Source organism: Mustela erminea, chromosome 1, assembly GCF_009829155.1.
Source record: "Mustela erminea isolate mMusErm1 chromosome 1, mMusErm1.Pri, whole genome shotgun sequence".
In the NCBI taxonomy this organism is placed as follows: Eukaryota; Metazoa; Chordata; class Mammalia; order Carnivora; family Mustelidae; genus Mustela; species Mustela erminea.
In genome coordinates this window covers 113,671,922-113,692,693 of record NC_045614.1, presented here as the reverse complement: position 1 = coordinate 113,692,693, position 20,772 = coordinate 113,671,922, and the positions used below count along the sequence as shown (strand labels likewise).

At 46.6% G+C, this 20,772-nt stretch overlaps 1 long non-coding RNA gene across 1 annotated transcript in view; it reads left to right on the top strand.

Moving 5' to 3' along the window:
- LOC116588031 overlaps window positions 1–20,309 on the top strand; it is a 40,077-nt gene extending 19,768 nt beyond the window's left edge. Inside the window, exon 3 of the long non-coding RNA XR_004284752.1 lies at window positions 20,229–20,309. This is a non-coding gene — a long non-coding RNA (uncharacterized LOC116588031). The remainder of the gene's footprint in view (window positions 1–20,228) is intronic.
- The last annotated feature ends 463 nt before the right edge of the window (window positions 20,310–20,772 follow it).

Here is a 20,772-nt window from a genome sequence, read left to right as displayed (position 1 = left end):
AGTTGAATATACATATTTGGAATTCAAGGAAGAGTTTAAGACTAGAAGTGATTTTGGGAAATTTTAGCATATTTAAAATCATAACACGATCTTGACACTGGATGAAACTGCTAAAGGAGTTAGTATAGACAAAGAAATAGAGAAGTCCCCTGGAATGCCACAACATGAAGAGGAAGTTGAAGAACTAGAAAGGAGGCTGAGAAGGGACAGTAATGAGGAAGGGGAAACCCCTGAGTGTGGTGTCTCAGTAGAGAGTATTTTTGGGAGGAAGGGTGATCACCTGTGCCAGATGCTATTGATACGTCAAGTAAAATGAGGACTGAGGACTGATCATTGGATTTTGTAACATGGAAGTCTCTGGTGACCTTGTTCAGAGACATTTTAGTCATGTGCTGGTAGTGTGCCTGATGGCCGTGGATTCAACAGAGGACTGGAGAAGGTTGGAGACCATAAGCACAAGTGATGCTTCAAATGGCTTTTCTGTGAAGGGGAGCAGAGCAGTGAGATGGTAGTTGGAGGGTCAAGAAAGAGTTTTCCTTTGAAGATGGGAGAAATAATATATGGTTACATGCTTAGGGGAAGGACTCAGCAGAGAGAGAAAATCTGATCATGTGAGAGAGAGAAGGCAGATGACTGGAGAGAGGTCCTTGATTTGGGAAGAGGTTGGCTTTTGATAGGTCCACAGATGGTTTATTCATCATCAAAAGTGGTAATACAGGATATGCTGGCACAGATGGAGTAATGGGATGGCGTGTCTCTCCTGACAGATTTAATTCCCTCAGGGAAGTAGGAAGCAAGACCACAGGTGAGCGTGAAGGCAAGGTGTTGAGGATCTGAGGGGAAAATAGGTGGCAAATCAGCATTTAGGACTACAGGAGGGTGAAAGAAAGAGTTAGGATATACAGAATGATTGCCTGGTTACCGTAGACATGTGATTGGGGTTTAGAGTGAAAACAGAAGGAAGTTTTGTGTCTTTTTCTCCAGCCATATTCAGAGATGTATGAGGGCACATGTGGCATAGGTTGAGGGCTAGATTTAACCTGGTTTGTAGTTTTTCCAAGAAAGTGAAGTGAAAGAGGGGCAAAGGAACTAAGATCATGATAAGTGGAACAATGAATAATTGGATGAGGAATTGAAATTTGGCAAGGAGGGAAGGGGGACATCTGGGAGTCAAGGGACTGGAAAATGGGGTAGGATCAGTGGATCTGAGGTCTTTGTGGGGCAAGGCACTGCAGCAGTTTGGGTAATGAGGGAGTGAGCTAGAAAGATAGAAGATGAAGGCAGAAAGTGGGATGCATGACTGGCCTTGTGGCTTGAGTTATTGGTGAGTGCAAATCTATAGAAAGGTCAAGAAATATGTGGTGGAAGAAGGGTGGGGAACAAAGCCAGGTCCTGGGAATCCAGAGTGTTGCTTGAAAACTCTTGTTCAGGATGCCAATGTGCGTGCGCTTGTATGTGTGTGTTGAACCTTCCTTTTCTTATCACTATAGTAAAAATATAAAATAAATATGTATAATTTACAAATCTCATATAGCATTAAAAAAAAAGTCATTCTTTTGCAAGAACTCCTTGAGTTTGAAATATTGGTTGGTTTTCTGGGTGCAAGTGCCTCAACAGCTGTTGAGAATGTGGGTCTGAAATACGGTAGTAGAGAGGGATATCTGGTGAATCTTTTTCAATGCTTCTTTTTTCCGTTTTTAAAGATTTTATTTATTTATTTGACAGAGAGAGAGAGAGAGAGAATGAGTTAGCACAAGCAGGGGAGTGGTGAGCAAAGGGAGAGGGAGAAGAAGGCTCCTCATGGAGCAAGGAGCCTGATGTGGGGCTTGATCCCAGGACCCTGTGATTGTGACCTGTGCCAAAGGCAGATGCTTAACCAACTGAGCCACCAAGGCACCCCTGGGGGAATATCTTAATAAAAAAGAAAAGTTGAAGCAATGTGAGTAGACAAGATTGTCTTGAGAGAGTATATACAGCAAGAAGGTTGGACTTTGAGAGAACACATATTTACAAGGCAGGAGGAACCAGAGGGCTAATGAGAAGGAGAGGGCAGAAAAGTAGGAGAAGGGTCAGGAAGAGAGAAGTTTTCAGAGTACAGGAATGGTTAAGACTGACACGTAGTGCGGACAGCCCAGTAGAAGTAAGACAGACTGGGAGTCATTGCTGACCTTGGAACAGTCTCCACTGAGGGACAGGGACTGGAGCTGGGCTGGAAGGAGCCAAGGATGAATGCTGGGAAGGTGGAGACAAGGCTAACGGCCTGTTGTCTGGCAGTTTGGGGGAAAGGGAAAAAGAAGGGGAATGAGGGAAATCCTGACAAGGAGGAAGAACGTCTGAAAATGAAGAGAGGAAGGAGGGCAGGGATATTTGAAGCAGGTTCCGGAAAAGTGAGAGTCTGAGACCCCTGGGGAGAAGGGGAGGCTACGGAGTGGGGGCTGGGGGTGGGGGGCGGGGAACGTAAGCAAGAAGAATCCGCTCCTTCGGAGACAAAAAAGAAAGCAAAGATGGTGAAACAAGTTAGGACTCTCATATTGATGGTGTTTATGACCAAATGCATAGTTTACCTGTGGCCACGAATGCTTTGTGAGTAGCAGCCTTCCCCCCCCCACCCCCCCACCCCCTCACCGCCCCCCACTCCCCACTCCCCCTCCCCCGGTTTGCTCACCCTCCCTCCCCCTTACCCAAGCTTCTCCTGTTTTCCCTCTTTAATGGCTCCTCCTTTCCTTCCTGTCCACAAGGTGTGGTCACATTCCAGCCATCTGACTCTTGGAATGTCCCTCTTCTCTCTCCACTGCGCTGGCCAAGGGAATGTCCTCTTGTCTTAGGATGAGGGAGGTTTTACTACCTATTCCTTTAAGTGTCAGTACTCTTACTATTTTTTATTTCTTTGGAGGGAGTACCTGTCAGATGTGTCCATGCTTCCCTGCTGAGTCTGCTAGCCGGTCACCAAACCCTGCTCCCTCCTTCCAGGGTGACAGAGATGAACACACGGCTGCCCAGTGAGGCTGCGCCATTGGTGCAACCTCCTTTGCAGTTATGGGGTGTGGCCATGCGCTTATCTTGGTTTCCCCCGCACAGCCAATATTGAGATAAAGGCTTTCACGTGGGCCGTTTACCTGGAGTGCGATCTCAGAGATCTCAGGGAACAAGAGGGAAGAGTAAGGAAGTAAAGCAGGAAGGAAGATGTGTTTGTGAGTTGCCGGTTGCTATGCGTGACTGGTGCTCAAACTAGAACACTTTCTGATAAGCCTCATAAATGCAACGCAGGGCTGTCTGCTTGGGGGTTGAAAGGGGAAGAATTTATCCTTGGCTTCCATCCTCCATTGATCTAAGTCCTAGGCTCTAAGAATAGACCCATAAGCCTTAAATTCTTCTGCATTTTGGGCTGCACATATATAGTGCCAATAGCATTGAGCACAGAACTTGTTGTATGTGGCACTGGGCCCAAGGCAAGGCACTGTCAGTTTGCACAAAGAACTGGTTGAAGTCTGTGCAAAACTGGTTGCACAGCTGTGGCTGGAGTGAGAGGCATGACCAAGAGGATTTGAAGTGGTGCACAGGAGAGCTCCTTGTATCACTCAGATCTGCTTTCGCCCTCCATGAAGTCCAGTCCAGTGCAGTGTCCCCAGGAAGAAGAAGGTCAGCTGCACTCTGCCAAGAGCGTACCACAAGAATGTCAGTAGAACAAGCTATGGTCCCCACCAATGTACCATTCATTTATTGTCTCCTTCTCCCGTCACCATCACAGAATCCCCTGTTCATTAGCTAGCACTTTGATAGGTGTGGGTTGACTGCCTGATGGGGGAGACTTAGTCCTTCACCCCAAGGGATCTGAGCCTTAGCAACCTTGCCCTTGTTGGGCTGCCCTTGCAATCCTTGCCTGCTTACCATCACGGGACATAGAAGCTCTGAGTTTCAGTCGCAGTCCTTCCTGCTCCCATCAGATAGCAACGCTATCTCTTCGTGGCAGTCAGAGTCAATGGTCACCCGTGCCACCCCTGCTTACTGGTCCTCGGGCATAGGATTTTAGATGGTCCAGGAAGTAGGTGTGGCTTCAAGTTCAGGAGACCCATCAGGAGTTTTCTCCCCCTTCCCCACATAGGAGCCAGGCTTCTAACACAACAGACATAAGGCTGTAGGTGCAGGAAACACAAAGTCTGGGACAGGCAGTGGAAGGGCCAATCTTCCTTCTACCTCTCGGTTCCCGGACCCATGTCGAACAGCTAATGGAACAACACTAGCTAACACCCATTGGCCAGGGCCTCTCCATCACCTCGGAGGCTTCACCTCAACCCTACAGGGTGTTGTCTTTAAGCTGGTGCCAGAAGCAAGGTTTCACAGGCCATTCCCATGTCCTCTGGGGCTGCTTGATCAGTAGACCCTCTGACCGTATGTCCATTTCATGCTTCCTTTGGCATAAGTTGGGTTCCTGTTCTGCAGTCAGGGTGTGTGATATATTGCACTAACAGATAAGGAATTTTGTGAGCATGAAGATGGTGGGCCTAGTGGAAGAATTACATGTAGGAAAAAGAAACAGGGAAGGTATGCTGCTCTTTAGGTGGCCGTGGAGAGTCAAGTAGAAGTCAGTATGACTGTTAAGTGGCCCCTAGAGTCTGGGCCTGAATTCTCACAAGTTGTCATAAATTAGTGTGAAAGGCCTTCCCTTCAGCACCTTGGAGAAGATGGCTCACCAGGGACTTATGTCTTGGGCCTCAGGTTCATTCAGCTGAACAGGGCTACTGTATCTGGCTGCACAGGCTGCACACTGCACAACACCGGGGACTATGAGCTGCATGACGCCACCTGCAGTTGTACAGAGCACACCTCCTACAAACAAGCACCATATTTCAGCACTGGGGAACAGGGTCACAAATCTGATGCCAAGTGAACCCCTACGATCAGCTGAGTCTGAGGATGTTGATAGAGTGTGGGTCTTTTTTTTTTTTTTTTAAGATTTTATTTATTCATTTGAGAGAGAGAGAGAGAGAGAGCACAAGCAGAGGGAGCAATAGACTCCCCACTGAACTGGGAGCCCAACATGGGGCTCGATCCCAGGACCCAGAGATCATGACCTGAGCCGAAGGCAGATGCTTAACCACCTGAGCCACCCAGGCACCCCTGGAGAGTGGGTCTTAAAATCTGTCCTTGCCTTGAATCTCCCAGAGGTCCTGCTGCCTCCGCAAACCTGTAGGCCTCTTGCATTCCTCCACCCATTTCCTCCCTCTCTAGTGGGACAGGTGGCATGAATGCAGAGACCTTGGTTGACGGGACAGTTGGTTTTAAAAGCCACTTCGGTAGGTAGTGATACCAGGCTGGTGGGTGTTTAAAATAAAGCTGTTTTTATGGTTATGGTGACTGCAAACAGCTCCAGAACTTTGAGCAGCACCTTTCCACTGAGGACATCCCAGCACTTTCACTTTTTTTCTCATAATATCTCTGCAAAGTTAGGAGAGGTTAGTGGACGCATTCCCCATTTTACCCGAGGAGAAACTGAGGTCAGAGAGGAAAAAATGACTTCTCGGTGTTATGGACTAAATGTGTCCCCCTCTAAGATTCACGTGTGGAAATTCTAACTCCCAGGATGAAGGTATTTGGAGATAGAGCCTTTGGGAGGTGATGAGTGAAGAGGATGGACCTCATGAATGGGATTAGTGTCCTTGTAGGAGGGGACACAGAGAGACGATCTCTTTCTCTGCCATGTGAGGACACAATGCGGGAGGCCGTCTGCAAACCAGGAAGAAGGTGTTCACCAAGAACCTGACCCTGCTGGTACCCCAATCACAAACTTGCAGCCCCTCCGCCCCGGGGACTGCGAGAAATAGTTGTTTGCTGCTCAAGCTACCTGGTCTAAGGTATTTTGTTGCAGCAGCCAAATAGACTGAGACACCGAAATCACACAGCAACTTGACAGCAGAACCCTTTACCTCCATGCGTTGCTACTCAGACAATTGCAACTTCTGTTTGCCAACTCCAAGCCCCACAAGGGAAATGACTCAGTCAGGGTCCAAGCAGAAGATGGTAACTGCACCGAGACTTGAATGGGGAAGCTCACTATGAGGAATGATTGGCTATAATGGGATTGGGATAAAGGAAGACTGGCTCTTAACTGGTGGGGAAAACCACCAGTTTTCTCTTGAGCAGCCTCAATCCCCGAGCTGGGGCAGAGCAGATCAGCAAGAGGACCTTCCTCTGCAGGACTGAGACCCAGACCTCAGAAGGATGGGCGCAGCCAGGATTCGCTGGAGGTCAGGTCCGCTGAGGTGCTGGGCTAGCAGGACTCACTGGGAAATGGTTCCCTGGGGTGTGGGGCTAGGGAGGCGTGGAGTTCGCCATGCAGAGGTGCTGGCTGCTGGCTGCTGCCGTGGCCATGCGTGCAGGTGTGCGAGGGGCTGCCCAGGGGAGAACGCTGGAACCTGGAAGGCTGGCCCCTTCCACCTCCAGCCTCCTTCCAGTGCCTACTACTGTGAGAGCTTAGCACCTGGCAGCTGGCAGAGAATATTTTAGGGTCCAGCTCCATTATCACAGAGCAATCGACTTGAAGCTGAGAGGGAATAACTTGATGACTGGTGCATGGAACATAGAACCTGGGGTCCCTCAATTCAGAGTATCTTAATTCCATTTGGTAGCTCTCAGCTCCAAACCATACTTCTGGAAAGGGAAATTGCCAGGCACTGAAAGAAAGAAAAGGAACCTGAGAATCCAGGAATACATATCAGCAGGATGAGGAGGATACCCAACCAGGGAATACTCTTGGGGAAGAGAGGAACCCGTGATAAATGTTTTTGTATTTTAATTGAGGTATAATTTACATGCAACTGAGTGTACTATAAGGGTACTGCTTGACAGATTTTTACATCTGTATAGTAGACCCATGTGGCCATGCCGCAGATCAAGAGAACGTGGCTGGTACCCCAGAGGATCCCCTCCCCGCCCCCAACAGGTCAACACAGAAATTTCCACTATTCTGACTCCTGTCCTTATAGATTGGTTCTGCGATTTTGAACTTCATGTGCATAGAGTTATATAGTATCTGCTCTCTGGTGGTGTCTGCTTCCTTTTACCATTGTCTAGGAGATTTGCCCATGTTGTGGTGAATAGTGAAAGCAAAACAATGTTAAAACAAAAAAAAAAAAAAAAGAAAAGAAAGAAAGAAACAAGCAAACAAAAATCAGGGACACTTGGGTGGCCTAGTCAGTTGTGTCTGACTCTCGATTCTGGCTCAGGTCAGGATCTCAGGGTCGTGAGACTGAGCGCCTCATGGGCCTCTGTGCTGACCGTGGGGCCTGCTTAAGATTCTCTCTTCCTCTCCTTCTGCTTCTAGAAACTCTCCTCTTTAAAAAAGAAAGAAAGAAAGAAGGAAAGAAAGACCGACCAATCAGTCATGATACTTACTAGGCTGTTTCCTGTGAAGACATACGTGGCTATAAGCATATCTACAGCAGTTATCTACATAACTTCTCTCTGTGATGTAGATCTGTGAATTATTTCCAGATCATCAGGCAACCATCACTAACCAGCTGTGTGATGCTCCATCGTGTGGGCCCAGCAAGCTCCGGTAAAGAACTTACTGAGAGGGACCAGCCAGTGGGTGGGCCAGGCAGGCCTTGAGTCATTGGTGTCGCCCCTGAGTCTTCAGAGTCTGGAATTGGCGAAGTTAGCATGTGAAGAAGGGGCTCAGGGAGCACGTCTAACCATTTAATGGCCAGAACTTCCTTAGAGGAAAGTGAAGTGGGTCTACAGTGGGCTAGACTTGGGGCATCCCAGGGTGGGGGTGGGGGTGGGGGCTATGAGGCAGAGCCTAGCACTCTAGGTAAGGCCCTGGGGGTAAATGCTTGTGACTCAGAGGTCAATAGGTGATAGACTCTCAGAAAAGTGACTTTAGGGGCACAACCTACCAGAAGGAGGCGGAGGTGGGGGTGGCACCTGGACCAAGGAGCGGGTCCTCTGTGCTCCTCCTGGGGGGGCAGCACCATAGGGCTGCTGTGGGACTCAGGTAGGCGATGCCGGCAACTTTGGTTGCACGAAAGGCATTTGCTGGAAGGATATGGGCAGCTCCCATGAAGTCTGAAGATAGGAAGGGTAGGAGAGCTCAGGAAACTTTGGGGACTGGAATGGTGGGGACCAAATTTCTCTCGTCACCTGCTCCCTCTCTCTGGCTCTGCAAGTTCTCTCCTGTCGGTTTATCTCTGCTGGCTTTTGCACTCCCTTCTTTGAGCTTTCTCTACCACAGGCCCAGAAAGATGTGGCTCTTTCGGCCTCATTCTCTGAGACCTCCAGGTAACGGGCCCATGGAGACTGTCCTTCTCAAGAGAGGGGAACCACTCAGTAACATCTGCCCCTCCCTACTCCAAGCTTTGGATCTTTGAGTGTCCAGGCAGCCAGGATGGGGGGCCACTTGGAACAGTCATGGACTTTGGGGTAGTGGGGTTTGGGGTCTCTGAGAAGAGAGCATGGTCAGGAGAAGGGATAGGTGATTTTAGTGTCCAGGAAAAAAAGAGCAGGTAAGATCTGGTGCTCAGAATATCTTTCTCTGGGGTCCCCCAACCAGAAAAATCTCTGCAGGTGGCTCCACCCCAACAGGAGTCTGAGGACTTAATGGGGCACTGGAACAGGATGACATTTAAGAATACATTTAAGAGGGGCGCCTGGGTGGCTCAGTGGGTTAAGCCGCTGCCTTCGGCTCAGGTCATGATCTCAGGGTCCTGGGATCGAGTCCCACATCGGGCTCTCTGCTCAGCAGGGGGCCTGCTTCCCTTCCTCTCTCTCTGTGATCTCTTCCCTTCCTCTCTCCTACTGTGATCTCTCTCTGTCAAATAAATAAATAAAATATTAAAAAAAAAAAAGAATACATTTAAGAGCTATATAGGCCACAATATGTTGTGTGGTTTTGGGCAAGTCACTGAACCTCTCTGTTACTCATCTGTAAAACGGAAATAACACCGACTTCAGCGGGTTGTTGGTAAATATTTGGAATGATGCCTGGCACATAGCAGGTCTGGCTATTGGTATTAATCGTTGGATGAGTGTGCATTTTAAAAGGCTTAATATAAGGAAACTAGGGCCCTCCAAACTAAGGGCCTGAGCCTCTTAAAGCTCTTAAAACAGCCCTGATCATGTTTATGTGATTATATGTTTATATAAATCATGTGTAACTTAAATTGTAAACCACAGACATGTGATTTTATCTTAATAAAAATTAGTGGTTCTCCGCAGGACAATACTGCTCCCAGGTGTACTTTGAAAAAATTTTATTTGTTTTTGGTCTTAATGAATAGGGGTTACCGCTGGCATTTAGTGGGGCCAGATTAGCCTGACAAAGATTTCTCCTGCCTCTCTCAGGACTTGCAAATGTAAGTGAAAAACCGGTTTGCAATGATCCAATCCTAGAATCTAATAGAACCTGGAATTATGTAAATGAAACATTTGCTTATAATTATTTGAGCCCAGAATGAATTCCATTTTTACAAATGAATACAAAGTGTTTGTTGTTGTCTTTTGTTTTTGTTTTTGCTTTTTTTTTTTTTTTTAAAGCAAGGTTTAGTAAGTACCAAGTTTCCTATAGGAAGCAAGAACTGAATATGTCCAGGAAAGACTGTTGTACTATGTTATATTTAAAACTATACTGAGCTCACCATTTTGAAAAGTTGTTGACAACAAACTTCCTTTATTACTGGAACCCCCAAACCTGTGTGTTAGCTGTCTTCTTCATGGTGATTCCGCACTTACATAGTAATATGTTGACTTAACCTGTGTGACAAAATGTCAACTCTAAGGGAAAGCAGTCAACAACATTCCATCGAATACTGAAAATCTGGGTTTTATATCCACCTGCATGCAAGCGGTTGCCAGTGTGCCAGCTCTGCAGGTCTTTTGAAGTCAATAGTGACTTTTCAAGATACAGTGAAGGTGTTATAAAGAAATACATTTATTATGCTGGCGGGATATCATTCATCTGAGATTTAAAGAAAAATTTTGAAAACTAGTATTTTCACCGAATGTTAAAAAACATCTTTGAGTAGAAGGTAAAGTTGTTGCCGTTTTCTTGCAAAATAATAAAAATGTTTGTGAAGTGGAATAGGCAGCCCATAGTAGAAAAAACTCAAGCTATCAGCAAATGATAGGTTCTTAGAATAATAACAGGAAAAACTCCAGTTGACATGATTTTTTTATTCCACTAATTCCGATGATCCTGTTCTAAGAAAAACCAATGGGATGGTGAAAGCTGTTGACTATCATCTGGGAAGAAAATCAGGCAAGTTCATTTTTGTTATTGGTGGATGAGAGCCCCAGTAGAATAGGGAAGCTCTCTGCTCACATGGAGAAGCTTAAGGAATGAAAACGACCACAGTGGAAGCTTATTTTCGAAGTTACTGACAATGGCTTACAAAGGCGTTGACAATGTTCGAAACCCTTAAAAATAATTCTGTAGAAAAACAATTCCCTTTCCCACTGTCATTGTATGTGCCACAGATCGAGCCTTGGCTACAATTTGTTGGCAGTGGTTTGTAGGCTTTTAAAAATAAAAATTAGCACCAGATGCGTAGCGCAATGCAAAGGAAAATATTTTGTGAAAACTGTGTATTTTTTTATTGGTTCCGCTGGTATGGTCCCAAGTGGTCCATGTTTGAGGGCATTTTGTATTCTTTTCCAACCCAGCTTCTATTCCCCACCACCTGATACACAAAATAACTCCAGGACACAAGAAATAAATGGGGTACAAAACTCACTCATGTAAAATGTAGGGTTGCATCTTTGTGATGTTAACAAAGAAACTATTTTCCAGGAGGTCTGTACTATCTCAAAAAAGGCACAGAGGTAAATATATGAAAGTGTGTTGTGCACAGCTCTCTCTATATCCCTCCGTAGTGAGACCCAGTTCAGTTATGTTCAACTTGTCCTCTCCAGCTCCCCATCCCCCCCAGTACTGGCTCACACTGCCCAGCAACAGCCTTGCCCGGGACTCTCCCGCAAACATGACCACACAGAAGGGCAGTCCTTGCAGTCACAGAGACCCAAACCAGTACACATCCTCTCTCTCCATCTGGTTTCTCAGTGTGTATGTGGGTGCCCGCACGCGTACATGCATAGACTGAAAAGATGATGATGCTATCTTTTAGAGCACTGTGACCCATGCACGTCTCAAACATTATCTCTAATCTTAACACCCAGCCTGTAGGGGAAGTGTCATTATCTTTTTAGTTTGCCTCAGTTTGCCATGGAGGTTTGGGAACCAGTACTGGTCAGGGGCCCGGAGCAAGAATCCCATTATATTAAAATAGGCATCATCTTAGGGCTAATTGAATATGCTCATCAAGGTCTTTTTAAGGACTAGAAGGCATGCCTTGAATGAATATTGAAATTTCAAGACAGGAGATATGATCTCTGAGATAGTTCATCACTACTTTGTTCCACATCACGTACAAAGAATTTTTTCATCGCTGCTCATATAAATAAAGTCAACACTATTATGACACTACTGTTCTTCCTTCTATTATCATTTTTGTCAGCCTATAATTTACTTAACACGTTATTCCTGTTTCCATTAAGTTTAATCCCTTCTTTCTGTTATCACATACACATGAATGTGGCATGTTATTCTTTATCTTCTTTTTTTAAAAAAAGATTTTATTCATTTTGAGAGACTGTGTGCACACAAGTGGGGGTTGGGGGCAGAGGGAGAGGGAGAGAGAATTTTAAGCAGGCTTCACGGTCAACAAAGAGACCCACATGGGGCTCAATCTCACGATCCTGAGATCATGACCTCAGGAGTCGGTTACTAACTGACTGAGCCACCCAGGTGCCCCTTATTTATCTTAATTCTAACTTTAATTCTGATTTTAATTGGAACATCTCTTTCATTCTTCTGTACTTACTGTAAGGAAACCTTCTAATATTCTTACTTTAAGAAAATTAAAATTATGTATCTAGTATAGTTATGCTACAGTGTTTCTATATGGAGATGTATATTGTTTTATTATGGATCACTTTTCTCCCTTCTTTTTATTTCAGTTAGGATATGGGAAGGAGAAAAGCAGTCTAGCCTAGCACTCATGAAGAACACTCACTATATTCTCCAGTGGCATATAAGCAATTTCTCAGAAACCAGTATTTGACAAGCCACTCTGTGACCTTCATGGACCTAGATAAAAATAAGAGCACTCTGTAATGGTGTCTGAGCACAGACAGAATGTGAACAGGGTCCAAGCCATAGAAGTAACTAAACATCTCATGGTCTTGGCTAATACAAGTGAACACAAACCTAAGTGAATACACGGGACACAAACCCTAACCCTACCGGTCCTTTCTACCACGTGAAAGGTGGTGCAAATTCTCCCTCCTTGCAATGTTCAACTACAGCTGTGTTCCTGAGGGTCTTTGGCTGGGAAACACCACCAGACATTAGTGATCTATATCTATATATTTATACATAGCTTTTGCAGTTATGTCTGTAGGTAGATTGTATTGTCTATGGATTTCAAGATCGTAAAGGGGCTTTACAAAGTACATTATACAAAGAGAGCACTGAGTTTGGTAGGACCACTGATAGAAATTTCTGAACTTGACTGCCTGCAGGAAATGGTGTGTAGTTTTGCCTGCATATAGATCCCATGTGTAAACGTAGGCTTGTGTGGAATGCTGCTTAAATGTGTTCCCAGTGTCAAATTACTAAAAAAAAAAAAAAAATTGTTCTCTCACTAAATACAGGGCAAACTACTGTCATTGTCTGAGGCTTCCCTGTTAATTGGACATACTGGGTGGTATTGTTGGGGGCAGCAAGCCTTATTGTTCCCATCTGGGACCTTCGTGGATCCCTATTATTTGCCTATTATGAGCTTTTCCTTCTGACTGACTGTCACCACATCCGGCATCTCAGCCACTCTGCAAGGAACTGGCTGTTACCTTCCACCAGAAATTTGTCACGGGGATTTTCCTTTTGATAGTGTGTAGGAGGACGTGGTTTCGGTGACTTAGGACTAAATCTCAGTACACGCTCTTACAAGGTCATTGCTTATTTTCTAAACAACCACTTCTCGTCCAGGGTTTGCAGCCCAGAAATCTTTGTTCTGTTCACTGATTCCTTCCAAGTGCATAGAAGGCGCTAGAGAAACCCTTTTGGCGTGCGCGAGAGACTGGGTGAATCAATCAATCAATCAATCAGTCAGTCAATCGATGATTCATCCATCTCCCTCATTTCCGGGGTGGGGGTTGCTGTGAGGACCAGGGGCCAGTCGGCCCTCGCCTTCGGGGGTCGTGGGAGAAGGACACTGCGGAGCGCTGGGGCCTCACCCTGCGTACCTACGCGGACCGCGGGACACCTTCCCGGCACAGCCTATGCGTCGTCCCCAGTCTGGTGCCGCGGATGACCTGGGAGGGGCGGCTCCATCACATCCTCCCCGCCCTCTCCCAGGCCTGGGGCCGGAACAGAAGGTGCGGCCGCGGCCACAGAGCGGGGGCGGCGCGCTCCTCCCTGGGGAGGGCGTGTTGGGAAATCCGCTCCCCAGGTTCGGACTCCCGCAGCCCTTGGCCTGGGCGGAGCTGGGGGTCCGGCTCAGCCCCCTAAGGAGCGGCGGGGGGCGGGGGCGGGCAACGCGCGCTGGGCTCCGTGGCCCAGGCCCCCCGGCTAATCTCAGGCCAGAAGCAGTTTAACGAGAGGGTGGCGATGCAGCGTGTCGGGGGGGGGTGGGGGCGGACCACCTGGCCAAACTGGCTCTTTGCATTTGTCCCAGTTTACCAGCTAGTACTGTGCCCTTGGCAAACTTTTAAAATTTCTATATCATTTAAAAAATCAAGCGTTGGGGCGCGGGAGTGGCTTCTTCCTTTAAGCGTTTGCGTTTTTCTCAGCTCATGATCCCGGGGTCCTGGGGCTGAGCCCTGCGTGGGTTCCCTGCTCTGCGGGGAGTCTGCTTTTCCGCTCCCTCTGCGACTGCCCCAGCTCATGCTCTTTCTCTCTCTCTCTCATTCTCTCTCTCTCTCTGAAATAAATAAATAAAATCTTTTTTAAAATAGTAAAAGGATAAAAAAAATCAAGCATATCACTCATATTTTTTCTTTTGCACATGGTAACACAATCAGAACTACAAAAAAAAAAAAAAAAATCCTAGATTCTGTCCTAGGACACCAGGTCTAGCTGATTTGCAAGACCAGGATGATGCTGTCACATGGAGATCGCACTCTGTGTCTCTTGGAGACAATTTCTTGGGAATTGCATGCTGGGAGAGGGAGGCTGCCAAGAGACGTTAAGGAACTGTTTTCGGAGGGCCATGGGAGTGGGTGCACAGAGCAGAGAGAAGATGTTCTCCAGGTTCAGTGTGGGCTCTGTACTGTGTTTTCAAAGAATTGTGAAGTAGAGGAGTAAGTCTCCTGATCATCAAGGACACCATGGGCAGTGAGACAGGTGGAGGGGTAATCTCTGGTTCAGCCCAGCAGCCAGAAGACTGCTGGGAGGTGTAGGTAGTGGGGAGGGTGAGAGAGGGAGAGAGACAAGGTGGGCAGTGGGGAGAAAGGGAGAGGGTCAGGGAGATAATGAGAGAGGAAAAGAGATATTGAGAGGGACACAGAGGAAAGGATAGAAAGAGGTCTGTAGGGATATGTGGGTGAGACTTTAAGGGTTGGAGGTCCTTGAAATCTGGATTATCCTTTTGGTGATCCCATTTGCAAGCATACACTGCTGAGAAGAGAGGAAATTCGATTTCTGTTCCCACCTACTGTATGGTAGGCACTCAATAACCAGGGCTAATGAACCAAATAGTTGACTAGGTAATGCACGCTCAGCAGAGGAGAACAGTGCTCACCGTGGTCCTAGAATGAACTTCCAGGCCTGCCTTACCAAGAGCCTGGCACAGTCCTTCGCTGGCATAACTTAGGGGCAAATCTCTGTCCTGAGCATGTTCACTGCTTATTCTTTCATCATCGGTTTCCTATATGACGGCTACCGACACCTGCATTTTGTGGATGCGGCTTGGGCAACACTGTGGGGCAACGCAGGACCAGTTCCACTAGTCTTAGAAGAGTGAGTTCCCTCCCAGTGTCCTGCGGGCCATCCTTCTCTGGGAGGGGGAGGAAAGGAAGGAGGAACTGGGAGTAAGAAACAAGGTTTTGTTGGCTACTCCCTTTTTTGGAACAATATCAGTATTTAGTTTCTGTGTTCCAACAAGCCCATTGTTTGCCTCCTGCCTCCCTGCTCTTTCCTTCTGCTCTTTCTCGATCTGCTTTACAAGTATCTCTCTTCTTTTTCCCAGTGACACACGGGGCCTCCCAGAGCTGTGTTCCAAGCCCTCTTCCCTTTACCTTCTCCCCGAAGAGCAGCTCCATCCCTGGGTGATCAGAAATGCCTTTAACGACCATTTATGACTCCCAAATCTCTCCACCTGTCCCCTTCTCTTGAGATCCAGACTCATACATCTACTTCTAGAACAACACTTCAACTGCATATCTTCGATCAGAATTCCTCTCTTCGGCTCCAGCCCCTGAATATTTCCAGGTCCTGATATTCATTTTCTCAGTGACTGAGTTTACCTTCCTCCTCAGTGGTCCAAGCTTAGGTTTCCCTCTCCCTCACCTTCCCAATCTGCAGGCCCTGCAGGTCAGGAACCATCTAAATGAGCTCTTTTCTCCTCCAGCATCATGGCCTGTCAGTGTCCTGGCTGGTCTCCCTGCTTCCGGGTCTGCTCCCCAACCGTAGCTCCCCACCACGCCTCACTCTGCGTCAAGCCTGAGCGACGTTTTTCAAAATGGAAATTTGATCACGACCACTGGCTTCAGGATACACACCTAATTCCTTCATGGGGTCCAGAAGGAATCTGACCCCTGTCTACATTTCCACCTTCATGGCTTGCCACTGCAGGCTCAGACACATCCCACTTGCGCTCCCTTCCTTCAGTGTTTATGCTTGGACCTGGGGACTTCCCCTTGGCCCTTCCCTCCTCTTCTGAATATTTCCCCAAACCCCCTTCCCCTGACCACACTCATTCTTCAGGTTTCTGTGGAGACGTCACTTTTCTTGGAAGCATTCCCTGTTTGCCAAGTCTGCCTTACCTGCCTTTCAGGGACAGCCTCTTTCAGACTGCACTTGTTTTGTCTTTTTTTTTTTTTTTCCCCCTTTTCTTCCCACTGAGCCATAATCAGCTTAGAATCAGGGACCCTGGCATCTGGGTCTTTTCATTATTCTCAGGACCTAGCATGGAGGTCGGTAAATAGTAGATGCTCATTAAATATTGAGTAACTGCTTGCATGAATAAATGAAAGAATTGAACTTGTGGAAAGAAATGAAGACCAAACAGAGGCTATCTATTCCGTTTGCTATAGCAAGGGAATCAGCCTCTGTCAGTTGCTTTCTGCCAGGCAGAGAGTTGGAAAGCTTTACAGTGGGAGAAAAGGGAGGCTTCAGCTATGTCCCGATTGGAGGCTGTTGGTAGCGGGTAGCCGCAGGCAGGCTAACTAGAAGTGGGAAACCCACATGATTGGTTAGGTGTGCATCTTTGGCTTTCTCTGGTTGGTCCTAAGTTGGAAATAGGGCAAAAATGAGGGAAACTGTTGGTTATTCATCCGGTCCTGCCCATTGGGGTTAGTTGTTATAGGGATTATTGTTGGGCTTCCTGACCTACTACTAGTGATAGCTAGTTGACTTTCTATGGTCTGACTTACAGGTAGCAGGCTGGCTTCCTGGCCAGATTACTGTGGATAGGGGGTTGGTTACCTGGACTGGATGCTGCAGATTATAGGTCAGATTTTTATTTTCATATATATAGTCTGGCAATTGCCCATTTGTATACTGAGTCTCTCGAACTAATATCGATTGAACATCTACCATACCTCAAGCTCTGAATTAAGTGTTACACATGCAACACCTCATTTATTTCTCGCAATACCTTTGTGGGGTAGGTGTTACCATTTCTGCTTAACCCCAATCACTTCCTTCTTGAAGCTCATGGTAGCCACACTTTCTGTCTTCTGCCCTCTTTGATGCCTTAGGTCTCCCCCCATGCACACACCCCAGATTCACTGGAGACTAGGCTCTGGGGCCCTCCAGCCCAATGCTGCTATCTTCCCAGCCCTGTCATGATCCTTCCTCCATTCCTTCCCACAATTCTAGATTCCCAGCTGTGGATTTCTTCATCTTCTAGTGACCTTGACCTCCAAGCCTCTTTACTCATCCACACCTTAGTCATCAGGCACATCCCTCGTCATCACCAAGAAAGGGCTCATCTCTGATATAGAAACCCTATCACCCACTCTGATCGAAATTACTTCCTCCTCTTTTAGCCCTCCCAGGCAGTGATTAATTCTGGGTGGGGGCAGAATGGTAGATTTCAAAACACTTAAAAATATTTTTTGCTATATTGTAATACGTCTAAAATATATACTATGAATAATTAAAAAAAAAACCTCTCTAAACATGATTTTAATCTTTTAAAATAAATGTCACTGACTTGTATACCCACCACTTTCTTTCTTTGAGGGAACAGGGAAGGGAGGAAGGCCAGATAGCCCTATATGGTCACGATCACACTGCAATCAGAACTTAGAACGATGAAGTTCTCTTATTTATTTACTTGTTTTTTATTTATCTATTTTATTTAAATTCAATTAATATATAGTGTATTATTGTAGTTTCGGAGGCAGAGTTCAGTGATTCATCAGTTGCATATAACACGCAGTGCTCATTACATCCCGTGCCCTCCTTAACACCCATCACCCAGTTATCCCATCCCCCATCCCCTATTTATTTATTTATTTATTTATTTAGAGACAGCAAGTGGGGAGAGGTAGAGGGTGAGATAGAGAATCTTAAGCAGGCTCCATGCCCAGTGTGGAGCCTGACATGAGGCTCTGATCTTACAACCCTGAGATCATGACCTGAGCTGAAATCAAGAGTCAGATGCTCAGCTGACTGAGCTACCCAGGCACCCCGAAGAAGTTCTTTTATTTTTTAAAAATTTATTTAAAAAAATATTTTACTTATTTATTTGACAGAGAAAGAGACAGCAAGAGAGGGAGCACAAGCAGGGGGAATGGGAGAGGGAGAAGCAGTCTTCCCACCAAGCAGGAGCCCAATGCGGGGCTCGATCCCAGGACCCCCAGGATCATGATCTGAGCTGAAGGCAGGCACTCAACGACTGAGCCACCCAGGTGCCCCCCCAAAGAAGTTCTTTTAAAATGAAGTTTATTTGGGAAAGTCTCAAAAGTCACGACAAACACAGTGGACAAATTATGTTTGAGTGACCATGATCCCATATGCTGAGTATAATGGTTAATTTCATGTGTCAGTTTGGCTAGACCATGGAACTCAGCTGTTTGGCCAAACACTGGTTTAGATGTTGCCTCGTGCCAGTGTTTTTTATTTTTATTTATTTATTTATTTTTAAGATTTTATTTATTTATTTGACAGACAGAGATCACAAGTAGGCAGAGAGGCAGGTAGAGAGAGAGAGAGAGGAGGAAGCAGGCTCGCCGCAGAGCTGGGGCTCAATCCCAGGACCCTGGGATCATGACCTGAGCCGAAGGCAGAGGCTTTAACCCACTGAGCCACCCAGGTGCCCCGTGCTAGTGTTTTTTAGATGTGATTAACATTTAATCCCTAGATTTTGAGTAAACAAATTACCCTCCACAATATCCGTGGGCCTCATCTAATCAGTTGAAGGCACTAAAAGGCCAGACTGAGGTGTTCTAAGCAGGAAGGAATTCTGCCTTTAGGCTACCTTCAGACTCAAGATGGCAACATTAACTCTTTCCTGGGTCTCTGGGCTGCTGGCCTGCCCTGCCTATTTTGGACTTGTTAGCTGTCTCAGTCTTATAAGCCAATTCCTTTAAAAAATTTCTATCTATCCACATCCTATTGGTTCTGTTTCTCTGGAGAGCCCTGACTAATACACTGGGCAAAGGCCAGATATACAGGACAGAAACTCCCCGACATAGCATAGAGGAAGATAAACAGGACCCACCTCCATAAATCACTCCCCACCTTTCCCCCTAGCCACCAGTCCTCAACCTGTCAGATTCCTCTTTATTGAATCAGGCCCAGCATCTGATAACAACAGGTCACTGAGGGACTTGTTAACTGATGGATTATACTCTAGCAGGTGTTTTTCAGTCAGGTTGGTGCTGTCATTAGAATTTTAAGCTGCTTATTTCCAAGTTGAAGGAGAAAGTGTCTTATCATTATCCTCAAATAAGGAATGTTCTAGTAACAGGCTAAGAGATGCATTGATCACAAGGCATCCTGAAAGTAAACCGGTGTTACTCCTTCAGGGTGGAGGCAAAGCCAGGTTTTGTGGAGCCTAAAGTTATACCTAAAGTAGGAGGTCCCTCTTTAGAAAAAAGAATACACAAATATCTTACTTTGGCAGTTTATCAGTGTAAGTGATAGTATGAATCATATGATCATATGAGCCCTCCTGGGGCTTTACATTTGGAGAGGGAAAGTGAGGAGCCCTGAAGCTTAAGCTTTATTAGCTTCAGGGTAAATCTGGCTCTGTTTCTGGGCTTTTTAGGATGGGGACAGAAAGAAAGGTGTTGGCCTCTCCTTAGGTTGGTTCCTGTTCTGCTGGGAAGGAAGCTGGGCTGGCCTCATTACCAGCTGCTGCAGGAAGATACATTTCTCTTCCTCTAGATCCACACTGTTCCCCGCCTCCAAGCCCTGCTGGTGTGAGCTGCCAGACCCCTGCCCCACTCCATCCCTTTCCCTGCTCCCTTCTCTGCCTTCAGCTCTCATCCTGGAGTTTCCAGAGCCCATTTGCCATGCACCTGTACCCTGTGTTTGTGTGGGGGGGTGGGGGCTGGTTTTGATGACATTTCAGATGACAGCATGCAGCCTGTCTCCTACCTTGCAAATGCAAACACCTCTCTGTGCTTCCTACAGCTCTTTGGTCTCTGAGGACAGCATTTCTAACTGCATGAGAAGCAGCAGCACTTTGGCTGCCTCGCGAGAAGGAGCCTTGCTCTGTGGTCCTTTCTCTACATCCGTGGCCAGCACCCTGATGACCCTTCTTCCTGCTTCTTCCCATCTCCAAGGGCTGGATTTATCTGTCTCACATATGCAGACTCATGCTATCAGAAGCAGTGGCTTTCTGGCTCTACCCAGGGATAAGTATTTTTATAGAATTGGCTTTCAGTATTTCATGGAGTATAGGAATATACTGGCACCTTCTGTCCTCATTCTGGGAGCAGCTCAATGACCGGCTGAACAGTTCTGCAAATCCCAGCGGCTGGCGTTTTCTGTTTTCTCTCAGCTCCGAGTTCCTGCCTCTTCAGAACTCCTGGGCTCATGTTCAGCCCAAGTTTCAGAGCAGTTCTTCCCTGTCTGCCCCCACCTACTGAAATCTGGGCCCAGAATCACTCACACCTAGACACACACAGACTTATAACATAGACTTTACTGAAAGAGTTGGGACAACGGAGTTTTGTATCACCGCAAAATCCGAGCAACTGAAAATCACATTTCAGCATCCTTATTTCCTGCATCCGCCTTCAGGCCGCCCTTCCCTTTTGCTCCCATTCTCTCAGACTTGAACCCCTGCTCAATTGACTGTTACCCTCTTCCCCTCATCCCTGGCTCCTGCAGAGGGCAGAAGTAGTCTCATTCAGTTTAGACTAAAAGCAACTGTAGCAAGAGTTCTAGAACCGGTTCTTCATCCTGCTACACTCAGCGTAAATAAGACAGAGAGAGAAGTGAAGAAAACAGAAGTCCTCACCACGATGCAAAAACGGACACCCTCTCTTTCACACCTTTAAACATCGGAGCCGCACATACTCAGCCAGTTCTGCCTCAAGCTG